The sequence below is a fragment of the Agelaius phoeniceus genome, chromosome 8 (assembly GCF_051311805.1).
Source record: "Agelaius phoeniceus isolate bAgePho1 chromosome 8, bAgePho1.hap1, whole genome shotgun sequence".
In the NCBI taxonomy this organism is placed as follows: domain Eukaryota; kingdom Metazoa; phylum Chordata; class Aves; order Passeriformes; family Icteridae; genus Agelaius; species Agelaius phoeniceus.
The window spans coordinates 16,337,726-16,350,639 of NC_135272.1; the positions used below are offsets into that span (position 1 = coordinate 16,337,726).

General features: G+C 41.7%; 1 long non-coding RNA gene across 2 annotated transcripts in view; it reads left to right on the forward strand.

The window, feature by feature from the left end:
- The first annotated feature begins 3,211 nt into the window (after positions 1–3,211).
- The window catches only part of LOC143694636 (uncharacterized), a 44,179-nt gene continuing 34,476 nt past the window's right edge, over positions 3,212–12,914 (forward strand). Inside the window, exons 1-2 of one of the 2 annotated variants that reach the window (XR_013183227.1) lie at positions 3,212–3,299; positions 9,607–9,755. This is a non-coding gene — a long non-coding RNA (uncharacterized LOC143694636). Of the gene's footprint in view, positions 3,300–8,949; positions 9,315–9,606; positions 9,756–12,914 lie in introns of those variants that run through there. The other variant, XR_013183226.1, reaches the window with a different exon arrangement.

Below are 12,914 nucleotides of genomic sequence, written 5' to 3' on the forward strand. Positions count from 1 at the left end.
GTTTGCCATCACAAGGCTGTGTGACCTCTGTGATTTTTGGATCCAGGTTTCCTGGGCAGCTTTGGGAATGCCACGCTGAATCCTTTTTCTTGTTCTGAATTGGCTTTGGCTGCTCAGAGCCTGGTTCGTGGTACCATCTGCCTGGCCTATTGAATGTGTGAGGGTGTATAGCTGCTCTGGGAAAAAGGGACATATGGAAAATGATATTTGGTGAATGCCAGGAAAGAAAAGTCACGGGAAACCACCTAATTACCAAGGCTTAATAGCCAGTGAATCGATAGTAAGGAGCTTGGTCCTGAGGTCCTGTGGCATAAATGCATGATTACGTTAACGCCCCACTGCTACTGGGATACTTTTGTGTTTACAGGCCTTTCTCCCTTATTGCTGGAGGCCTTCAAATCCCAGATAGTCAAAATCTCTATTCAGTGCTGCCTGCTGGGCGTTTAACAAGGGTCCTTGTAACGGGACTCAGTACAAGTACAAACATGAATGAAGAGTGCAGGGGCCACCACAGCACCACAGGCTGCAAGGTAGCCAAATGGAGGCAGCCGCAGAAAAGCAGGATAAAGTAGACAATGACCCTCAGCGCCTCAAGGCATTGCTTCAAAAGGTGTCAACACCAATTAAATTGTAAAGGCTCTGTCAGCTTCTGAAAAGTTATCTAGGCAGGGACAGAAAGTACAGAATCAAAGGAGCTGCAATGAGGTTTTGTGTGTCTGGCAGCAGAGCGGGCGTACACATGCTCCTGGCAGTGTGGGATCCGGCTGGGAGCCTCCCAAAGGCAGAGCCATGCTTGGGGTGGAAAAGAGGCAGGACAGCCAGTGTGGGGTCTCCTGTGCCACTGGTTTTTATCAACAGTGTGGGGAGTGTTTAATAACATGGACCAAGGTTGGTTAAAGAAAAAGCTGAACATTTCTCCCGTGTCTCAGTCAGGGGTTAATACATTTGAAAACTGGATGCAGTGTCTACCCTGATAAATTCACTTTCTGTGTGCTCTGAGCATTTTTAATTTGCTTGTAATAAATAGCAGCCCTCAAATTTATTTTATTCATTGCTGTATAAATTTGCTCATTAGAAAAGGAAGTGGTGTTTTAGCAGCTGATTTCTTTTTGTGGTTAGATATGTATAACTCCTAAATTCTCATGCTGCCTTTCTCCTTTACTCATGGGACTGTGACAGAGTCCCATCCTGTTCTTTAAATGAAATGGTTGGAGGTGCAGAGTGGAGGTACACATAGGCATTACTCTGTGCCTTATTGATGAGGCTGTTGTGATGCACACAGATGTGTATTGTCCTTTCGGTGTGACAGCCAAGCTGTGGAGTCTAAGGCACAATGAAAGGGGGTAAACACACAGTATGGTGCTCATATGTGGTAAGGGGGGAAGAAACACATGTCTTCTGTGTGTAGTGCCTAAATTTCTGTGCAAGAATGTGAAATGCTTCATTTATAAACTAGTTCAAATTGATTGTACTAAAACAAAGCTTCTAACTATAATATTTATTCTTGTCTTTTGCTCATAACAAAACTGCAAAAAACTGTTTATGCTGTCTTTAAAACCCAATTTAAAATGTGAATTAAACCAAGGAATTCAAATTGTTTTTAGTCTTAGAGTTTTCTCATGAAGCATTGTTACTGCAATTCAAATGGCTGGGTGATGTTGATATTAACTCATCTTTGTAGGTTTACACAGCAAATCAAAGAGATGGTTCATATTTTTTGTACAGTGACTCCTAAATACGTTATTTTGCCAAATCCCCCTTGGTATTGTAACAAATTGTTTAATGAAAAAAAAGATTTGGGAGGAGGAATCTGAGTTGAAAGGTTTGGGAATACTGTTAAAATGAAAAGATATAGAGCTAAGGGCTCATTGCTGCATTATTTTAAAGCCTTTTCCAGAAAAGTATGAGAGTTGATGACAGTAATATAAAAGCAACAATCAAATTTGCTGGAATACATTCATCTATCTACAGACAATTCTTTTTTCAATGACTTAAGTCTGGATGCTGTTTGTTTTTCATTATCTGATTATTATCATGTCTTTGGAATTAATCATTTTTAAATGTCCCCAATCCCTGCGAAATCAAAAGGGCACTTCCTGACGAAATTGAAGGATGCGTCAGAAATACTCTGAGTGTCTTTTTCTGGATAGCAGCTCAATTTAGCAAATAATATCATCTTTTGAAACTTGAGCAGAAGTACTGTGGGGGAGGGTGGGAAGTCAGGCTGTATGTGGCAGTGTTAGGCAAACGGCAGAGGAAGGATGCTGAGGATCCCCTTCTCTGGCCTTGCCAAGACCAGACACTTCCTGGTGTGTGAGAGGAGAGCAGGTGTATTTTGTACCAGCTTTGAGGAGGATTTCTCGAGTGTTTTGGGCAGTCAGCCATGCCCCGTGGCTGTCCCAGCTGTGCCAGTGGTGGCAGCAGCTGGCTGGCCCAGCTGAGCAGTGGGGTGGGCTTTGGCACAAACATCCAGCTGATCTCCATACCTCATCTGAAACTGAGCAGCCCCAATGAGGGAAGAGCCTGTCCCTTTTCCTGCTCTTATGGAAGAGCTGGCAGGGGAAGCTGGCCTTGGCAGCAAATTTCTCTCTGTGAGTGGGGATTTCCAAGCTTTGCATAGGAGTCAGGACAAGCTTTGGCTCTGGCACCACAGCGCACCTGAGGCAGCACCCCATACTGTAAGCACCTGAAATGCACAGGGAGCAGGAGATGTGAGTACAGCTGTGTGCAGGCAGCAAGGAGGCTGCCAGTGAAACTGGAGCATGCTTGGACAGGTGCTGATTAGTATTTCTCCCCAAATGATGATGAAAGTGTGGCTGTGCTTTGTGTGGGGAATGAAGAGAGGGATGTGCCGGGGCTGCCATGTCTGCAGTCATCACAGGTGCTGCTGGTGAGTCCCTCCCCACAGGTGTACCTCATAGGGAAGGGGGATCATCACCCCAGTTGCAGCTCAGTACCAATTTTATCCTGCCCATTTGTCAGCTCTTTCTAGGTAGCTGCCAGGTGGGAGTGGAGAAGTGGGATTATTTCCACACTCCCCCTTAAAATGGTGTATTAAAAATTGCTGTTCTGTGCAAGTGGGGAGAGTCCTCCCAGCACTGCTCTGCTGCTGGCTCAAAGGAAGCATGGCTGGGAGCTGGGCTGTGCTCCTGTCAGCCTCTGTATCCAGGAGACAGCACGGATCCTGTGCCTCACCTCCAAACTCCTCGTAAGCAACTTGTAGCAGGCTTCTCTAGTTTACAGGAGCAAAGGATTAGTGAGCAGAAGGCCACCAGATTATGGCAGTAGAGTAAAAATTAGTAAGTAAAAATTTGCTGATGTTTGGGGCAGAGTTCCTCAATCTATTGCTGGTTTGCTTTGTACTGATTAATTTTTCATGTAGAAGAAAAGAGCTGAGAAGGAAGATATAATTTCCATATAGTGTTTTGCTCTATAAAGCAAAAGCATTGAAGAATGGTGAGAGCATCAATTGTGTTGGTAAATAACATGATTAGCATTGTAATTGCTGCCCTTCTGTGGACATAAAGAAATTGTGCAAAGAGATCATGATTTTACTGCAAAGATACAATAGTGCTGCTTCTTTTAAGAATTGTCACCATGTGGGCATTCCTTGTGATTTAGGACAGCTCCTCCGTCTCTCCTGGCCGGGGAGGAGAAGTGGGACCGTGCTGTCCCTCGGCCGGCGGGGGAGGGACTCCTGAGCGTCCGAGGGTGCTCCCAGCGCACTGCCTTTGTGCAGCCGCGCAGCACAGAGCAGGTTTTACATGGCTGAATGCATTGTAAACTCTGTCACTTCAGGGTATCGCCCACTTAAACAACATCCTCATCATTTTTCTTAGGAAATGATCTGAGACAAAATATTGAATTATTTAGAGTACCGCTGGGAGAGGGAATTGATTCCTTGCTGTATCAGAGAGAAATAGCTGCTCTTTTGAGGCTTGATCCAAAGCCTGGAGAAGTCAATGAGAATCTTTCCATTGATTTCAATAGGCTTTAGATCATGCTCTTATTCACTCATCAGCTATTTCTCTTTAGTTTGAACAAAACAATGCAGCCTTTCCTTGCAAGATACTTAGCTTGCTGTACCTAAAGGAAATACATTCTGTCCTGTTCTGCTGAATATAAAAATCACTTATGGCCTGCCAATAAGTAAGTAGCAAACAGCTTCTTAACACTGCTGAAACTTAAATTTATCCCCTATGCATTTAGAATTTTTCTAACATGTGCACAGCTACTTGCATATGTACATTTTAAACTCAATATGTGATCTTGTGATAACGTTTTCTTTCTTTGCAATTAATTCCTCTTGTTTGGAATCAGAAGAAGCAGCCTACTTTTTCTCTTTCCAGGCTTTCAGATGTGTTTCAGCCTCTTTGCTACCAAAGGAAAAACTGGAGTAGGCTTTCATTAGTTTCCACTTTCTATCCTGTTCCTGGGAAAGTCAAAATGCAGCATCTCTGTTGGACAGCGCTGAAATTTTCCATTTTGACACCAAGTCTGAAAGGAGCAGCCAAACTAGGCAGGGCTTCTGCAGCTGCCAGCAGCTTTTCCAGTAGCCTCTTTAAAACAGAGATGCAAAAGTTATTTTCTTGAATGTCTGGCTTACACCATCTCTTTTCTTGTGCCATGCATATTTAATCAAAATTTAGCCACATGCAAAAACCACCATTCCTAAGTGTGCTTTCAGAAGGGAGCCTGAGAACAGATCCACAGTCCAATCTCAGTTTACCATGTATATAAAATTACTCACAAATAGACCTAATACAAAATATAATAGGAAAATAAATAACAGTGAGGGCCACACTTAACTTTTGAGCTCTTAGGTTGTGCTGCAGCCAGGAGCAGGGTGGATTCCTTGTTCCACGGGCAGTGTGCCTGCTTCTGAGTGCAGGCAGCAGAACACACCTGAGAGCTCTTCTGAGGTTGAAGGAAATCCAGCATAGGGTGCAATTAGGAGAAGGTGACAGCCCTGAGTTGAGGCTCAGCCTGAAGGGATGGCTGAGGGCAGGGTGCAGCTTGGGCACCCCCAGGGCAAGCCTGAACCTGGGGAGGGAGCCAGAAACGCCAGCCAGCCTGGGCTCCACAGCAAGAAGCACAGCTTACAGAATTAACTTCTATTCTTCAGGAGAGCAATGTTTTCACTTTAATAATTTAATGTTTTCAGTAGGTTTTTCTTCTTATCTTGAAGGAAGTATTTTCAGCTATATAATTGTTCCCTCATCCAGAGGGACTCTAAACAGCAGAGTTTTAGAATGCCCAACAATGTTATTCAGAAAATGGGTTGTATCAAATTGTAAACATTTCAAAACATAAAGAAATCATGAAAGCGAGATGAGGTTATCACAGCAGGGACAGAGACAGTGTGTTAAAGCACCACCTGCGAAAACTCCTGCTTTTGGGAGCTATCTCCACAGTCAAAGGCTGGTGAAGAATTACGGACCTTTTAAGGATAAAAAATTGAAAATATTGTTGATATTGCCTTATGATGCCTACCTATATGTAGATTAATGGGAAGACTGGATTGGGTTGAGGTTATTTTTGTTTTTAAGATGTGTGAAGTGCAAGTTGAAAGAAGAGAAGCAGAGGGTAGTTTCAGAAAAATGCCAGCCAATTTTCATAACCAGAGGGCTTCTGTCAGGGAATAAGAAAAATAATAACTTATAAAAAATTATGTAGTTTTATAAATATTTAATAATACCAAAATATCAGTCAGAATTGATCACAGAATTGGTAACAGGAGCACATTTAAGTCTTGGTACAAGTTCTACTGAAGGTAATCTGATTGCTTGCACTGATTTTTCAGGGAGGGATGAGAGCAATGGAGATATTGCCAAAGATTTTGGGAAAGAAACCAAGATATTTCAGTTAGCAGTCCTTCCAGTTTGGCAGTCACAGGGCAAGGCATGGAGGCTGTAGTACTGAGAACTGTTGCTGAGAAATTCTAAGAGCCATTTTGGGGGAATTTATCAGCTCCTTTTGTCAGTGAACTTCATCTCTCTGCTGAGAGCTAGCAGAGAGCCTGTTTTGTATTTCAACGTTTCTGATGCTGCAGAGAGTGGACCATAGCCTGTTAGTATGATATAAGCATGTTGACAGCTTTATCAACAAGAAGGGAAAGAAATTAATCCTCTTTGGATAGGATAATCTTTGAAACCCTAAACTTGCCAGGATGTGATTATTTATCAAGAATCAAGAAAGATATAAACTGTTAAATGGCACCGTAATATTAAAAATATTTCATGTTCAATGATTTCAATGAAAAAATCTGAACCAAACACATTTATTTAAAAAAAAATTCTCCAGCATTTTGGATGATGGTTATTTCTGTTACGTCTTTAAATCTGGAACTTACTGTCAGGAAGCGTTGTCATTTTTGTAGCTGCTCAAATCTGCTTTCTCTTTAAGTAGGTGATAGTTTAGCAGATAAAAAAAAGAGTTTCTTTCCAAGAGCGGGAACAGGAGCAGCTGTGGCAAGAGAGAGTGCTGGGTTTATTTTCCTACTCCATTCCTGCATAAGCAGTCTCTTTCCCCTTGCTGCTTTCCTTGCACTGCAGTAGAGAAAGCAGAACAGCTTTCAAAACAAGCTAACAAACCTGGTCTCCAAAGCAGGCTGCCTTTATTCTGAGACTTATTTTCTACTAATTAATTAATTGTCTTCTATTAAGAATTTTCTGTCCATGCCGGTGACTAAAGTTTGCAGTATTTGAATGAACCGCTCTACACAGATACACAGGCAGACTGAATTTAGAGCAAAAATAGCTTTGTCATAAAACTGAATTTACTATTTCCTTGAAATATGAGAGTAAGAAGAAGATTACCAGACCAAAAATTTGGAGATGTGTGTCTGAGTGTGTGGATAACTAGTAAGAGTCCAACTGAATTTCCTGGGTGTCACCAGGGCTGGCTGGAGCTGAGCCAGCCTGGCGCTACGGCTGTGCTGAGATCTCTCTGGATGAGAGCTCGCAGGATGGGAAGCACTTGGGTATCTTAACAGCATAAAGCCAGAGCTCTGATTTGTTTGCTTGTAAAATTTCCCCTTCAAACAGAAAAAGTTCAGAGCATTCAGTGGAGCTAAAAATCTGTCAGTGACTGATATTTTTGTAAATATAGAAAGAAATGAAAGATAATATTATACTCAGAGATGTCTCATCACTTTTTTCTTTCTTTCTTTCTTTCTTCGACTGTATTATAAACTTCAGCAAAACTGTGATTAGCCCTGGTTGTTTGCATATCTTGACAGCTATAGATATGTACTTTGTTATCCATTTGTCAGCTTAAAACATTAAATAAATGAGCTGAAAATGGGCTATTTATTTTACTACTCCCTATTATATATTTATACTTAGTAAATTGGAAAGCTATCTGGGTTTTTTTTACTTGTGTTTTTAGGAAAGTGTTCCTCCCAGGACTTGTAGAAATTAACTTTTTGGTTAACATTTCAATTTTAGATGGAAATGTTAATCAAACTAGGGAAACCGACAGTAATTTTGACAGGGATGAAATTACTTTTAGTTCTTTCCTTCCTGTATAAGGTTAAATCTTATTCTCATTTAGATTAAAGATGTAAATCCCCCCATATGAAAACAAACCATATTGATTTTGGCATTTGGGGGGTTTTGGAATTTTTGCCTATAGGAAAGAAATTATATGGGGAAGGTTTAAAAATCCCTTGTTGAATAAATGCTTCACAATTAACAGCTGTAATTTTGCCTCTGAACAATGGCTAGAATTCTGCATTATGATGGTTGATTATAAGAAAAATTTTTGCTCAATCATCTGTTTCCTTTTATTGTCTTATATGCAGTTATTTTCATTAGACTCTACAATTAATGAATTTGCTGAGTTGAAATTCCTTGGTCTTGGGAAATATTTCATAATTACAAACATTCATGTATCCGTCCTCCTATTTTTGGCATGTTCAGCTTAAAAATGTTCCTTATTATTTGTTGATGAATAATATTCAGATTTGGTTGGGCCAACACTGCTGACTTAGACCCACTGCCATTTTCAAAAATATGACTCTGAATTTTTTGCTGCTGGAGTCCATTTCTGGAAGGAGACCTAGATCATTAGCTGACGGGAAATGGCATAGTTACATTGAAAACAATTTTCACTAATTGATTATCTGGCTGATTCAATTTACAGTCTTGGCTCCCACTTGGACCAGATGCAATATTATCTCTCAGTATAACTCATGGTTAAATTTTACTGAAACTATATCCCTATGAAATTTCTATCTGTGCAACAGACTTAGTATTTATCTATCTATCTTGTTAAAATCTAAAATAAATTGGGGCAATCCCATCCCACATTCAGGAAAATGTCCTATTTTCGGTCTCCATGCCAACTCTCTGGAGAAGTGTCTACTATTTTGTACCATCATTATGAGTACAATCTCTTGTTACAGATAATAAACCTGCTCTCCTTTATATCGCCCTAGTCTATTCATTTAAAAATTGTTTCATTTTTACTACACTAATGTTATTCTCACCAGCTTGGCAACCCTGGGATAATAGCATAAATCAGTGAATTATTATTTTTGTTTAAGGCATTTCTAATTTTTAATTAAAAAGAAAAGTCAGACTCTTGCTGATCACCTACAGGATTGTGACTCTCCATGGTTACCTGTCACTCAAAGAGATCTAGCTCTGAGGAATGCTAATTAGCACTGTTAAAGCACTGGTAATTGAACTGTGGAGACAGCCTGCAGAAGGAGGCTGTTTGCATTCAGCACTGCTTTGCCATTTAAATGGACGAGTACAGTCATGAAGGTACGGTGGATAAAAGCGAAAAAAGCACTCAGGCTGTAATTTTTCATTTTGACTTCAAAGTTGTTTACCAAAGTGTTTCCTAGAAACGAGTGCCCGCACCAAAAAAGTGTCAGGCGTAGCAACTTCGCTGACAACCTACGCCTAAAAAGTGCACAATGCCCTTCATCTCCAGCTTCCCTTGGTGCCTGCAGCAGCTGCTTGGAGCACTGGAGCTCGAGATGCTGCCTGGGATGACCCACGCTGCTCCCCACTCAGTGCTGCCATGCCAGGCCAAAGATTAAATATTAAGGAAGCAAAAAATTGAAAACAAGCCACAGAAAAACCCTGAAGGAAATCAGCATTCCCACTGAGGTTGATGACTTTTCCAGATATTTCTTTGACTTCCAGGCCTGTGATATCCACATGTCCTACAGTAAGACACCTTCATGGGGTTTTCAGAGGCTTGCTGAGGTGAGGCAGAATGTCTCTTGGCACAGTAGAAGTGAAACTCAAGGGCAGGCTGACTGTCTGGCACCTTCAGATGGGCTTGATTTTTCTCTAAAGGTAAATACTCAGCATCTCCTGAATATCTAATGCTTTTCTTAAAAGCACCCCAGAAGTGAAGTAGCCATGTCGTGCTGATCTTTGTCATCTCTTTGCTTGTGTGATCTCTGTTTCTTTTTCTGTTGTACAGCCTAATGCCTCAAACTTCTTCCCATGCCTTCAAAGAGTTTAGTTTAGCAAATATGAACAAACTCATTCAAAAGTATGAAGCTGTACAGTGCAACGCTTACATGAGTCATGCATTTAGATGCTTTGGGAATGCTGATTTTAAAATGTGTCATTCTGCTAATAGAATCACAGAGTGATTCAGTGTGCTGGAAGGGGTCTACAGGGATCATCAGAGTCCACCTCCTGGCCCTGCAGAAGGCAACCCCAAGAATCACATCATGTGCCTGGAAGTGTGGTCCACATGGATGAAATCCAATTTTTTCTGTTTGTCAGGTAAGGGTGTGCACATTATAATATCTGCAAGGTCATGAACTGGTCATTTGATAATGTGAAGTGAGTATTTGCAGCATATGACAGTTATGCTTTAATAAGCTATGAATATTTCAGAGACACAATAACTTAAGTATTTCAGGATACTTTTGAGTAAAAGAGCAAAGATATGATAAGGCAGGAAGTTTCCAGGTGTTATCAACCCTGATGACTTAAATTTGAAATCCCTTTGCTCTTGAGTGGAAGACCTCATCTATACTCAATCTCAGTGATTCAAATCTCAGTGACTTCAGGATTTCACAGAGACATTTCAGACATTTCAGTGAAACTGTCCAATGGAAAGCATGCAAATGCTACCTTTATGTATCCCCACCTTTGCTTTTATTTATCAAAAACTGTTCCTGTGTGAGGTGTTCCTAGTGTTTTTCATTTTAGTAGCTTTGTGGAAAGTAGTATGGATGCACATCTTCCATGTTATGAGGAAACAAAAAGGTTGATATTTTCATGTTCATGTGCTGGCACATTCACCATGTTTTTTTCTCACTGGTGTTTCACAGGACACGTCATCTCTTTTAGCTGCTAACTGAGGCCTGTGCCAGCTGGGTGGAGAAGGACATACATACCTTTTCACACGATTTACACTTTGCTATTCCAAGATACTAGGGAAAAATTCACATCCCAAGGTGTTCTCAGGAGTATAATGGCAAATCACTGGCTTTTAATCTGAATCATCTCGGGTTGTTGCCTTGGGAGAACTGTCTTTTTTCACTTATTTGCAGGTTGGGTCTGAAGGGGGTACTGTCTTCCTCTTGCTTATGTCAAGCTGTTATCTGCTTAGAAATTTCTCATGACTTTTTCAAACACTTCTTCCATGCCAGGACCCCAGTGAAATGTGGGCAGGGCGCAGTGTGTGTTGAATACAGGGCACTGTACAGGGTCCAGAGCCCAGTGAAGGGCACAGCTGAGCTTTTGACTGGTCATTTTGCAGCCTGGCATGGTTCCCCCAGTGGTGATGCCAGGCTGAGCATCCCCACTGTGGAACTCTCTACCAGGAATGCCTCAGGGGGCCATGGAGCTTTGCTGCTTCTCACCATGACTGGGCACCTGCTGGAGCCTCTGGCAGCTGTGGCCACATCCCTGTGTGCTGGCAGGCACCTGAAAATCAGAAGGAAGATTGCCCCTCGCTCCCACCTGTCAGCTAAGCCAGCAAAGAAAATCACTCTCAGAAAAGAATGTTCTGACTTAGCTGCCCCAAAGAAGGGCTTTTCCCTCATTTTGATGGTCCAGGCATCCAGCCCTCAAATAAATGACATTATCTATCCCCTAATTTTGAAAGCCTCCTAGTTAGGGCATAGGTTGGTGCCTATGAAGACCATATAGAGCCTTGACTGGGAACAGGTCTGACAAAGGAATGAGAGATGCTGTGTCAGGGTCTCCAGAGGCATATGGGCTCCCAAGGGCCAGTGCTTGGCTGGCAGGTGCTGCTGTCTCTGCAGCACTTCATGGTCTGGACCTGTGACACAGCACAGCTCTTGGGTTGTGGTGAGATGTGGTTTTTTAGACTAGACCAACACTGACCTATTAGCAAACAGACTTCAAGGTCATTGCCATCAGAGAGTGACCTACTGCATGTCCCAGTCATTTTAGCAGGGTGAGCTAATGTAGAAAGACTGATTTTTGGAGATCTGTGATGGCACATGCCTCACTGCAGGTCACCACATGCATCTCTGCAGCACTGAAGGTAAAATTCTATGTTGAAACAAAGAACTTCTTCCTCTGTGGCTTGAAGGTAAGAGTATTGTATCAAATGTGGTTTTGCACTTCCTCATCCATTTCCAGAGAATTACACCGGTTAGACTAACACAAAGGGCTTGAGTTTTGAGCTCAGATAGTTTCTAAGTTTGCAAACCATTTGCAACTGTCAGCATCAGGTGCATTGAGGAGAGGAGCCATAATTCTGTGGGGAATGTGGTAACGTGGAATGCTGCAGCAATAGCTATCCTGTTTATTTTAATCAGTGTTAAGAAGAAAAAATTTGAAATAGAAAAATTAGTGACTATTAAATTGGCATTTTGCCTCTACTGATTTGCCAGAAAAAATATTGGTTCTACTAACAAACCCAAAGGCAAAAAGAACAGGTGACTTACCTGTTGTCACTCAGCAGGTGAAAAACAGAGATGAGACACTTGTTTCCTAAACCTATGCCCAGTCCATTAGCTCAAGCTTCCTGAAATGTAGGCTGTTAACAGAGACAGATAATGGGAGCAAGAAAAAATCTGATGATTCATTATTTGTATCTGCCTAATCTTTTCCAGGGCAGAAAAGCCTTTTGCTCCTTAGGACTCGTCTGCAAAGGGATATTTGTTGTTATGATTTTGGCAGTGTAATAATTATATTGCATTCAAAGCAACTTAGTCTGAACTGCAGATAGTACTTCAGTACTAAGAGTTGCAGTAGTGTGACTGTAGCAGGTTAGTGCCCTGTTACAGGCAGGATAATTGCCTCAGTAAATCTCCCCCATGTTGACAGACCTTTAGACAAGCACAGTATTTCTCATAAGTGGCCACATCTCAGACCACCGACTTGCCCCCAGTGCCAGTGACACTGACAGTTGATTTTTGAGCAGTGGTTTATGCAGACACCCCTAAAGCAGCACGTGGCTGAATTTCACACCCACGGCGTGGTGTATGGTTGGGTGCCTTGCTTTGGGAACTGGGCAAAGCAAATGCATACAATGTGCTCCATAGGACAAACCAGTACAAAGGCACAGCTCTTTTGCACCAACAGTGATTTTCCAGTACTTTTTGCACCAGGTGAAAGGTTGCAGTGTGTCCGTTTTATTTGAATGCACAGAGGATGCTGGAGGCTGGATCCTCTGCTTCTGTAAGTAGACATTGCTCCGTTCTCTTTGGTGCCTTTGTGTTATGCTGTCACCTGATAACATTTGGTTGAATTCTCTGGCAAAAATCTATAAAAGCCTTCTACTTTTGCAAGTGAACACTAAGTAACTGTACCAGTTCAAAAATAGCTTAATATGAGCACTAAGAACCCTTTCTCCGCTAATCACAAACAAACCTGAGTTTAGTTACGTGTATATTTATATTCTCTTATCAGTGGAGTTTTTGGGAACAGCGGTGTTTGAGATGAGCTGGGCTGAATGTC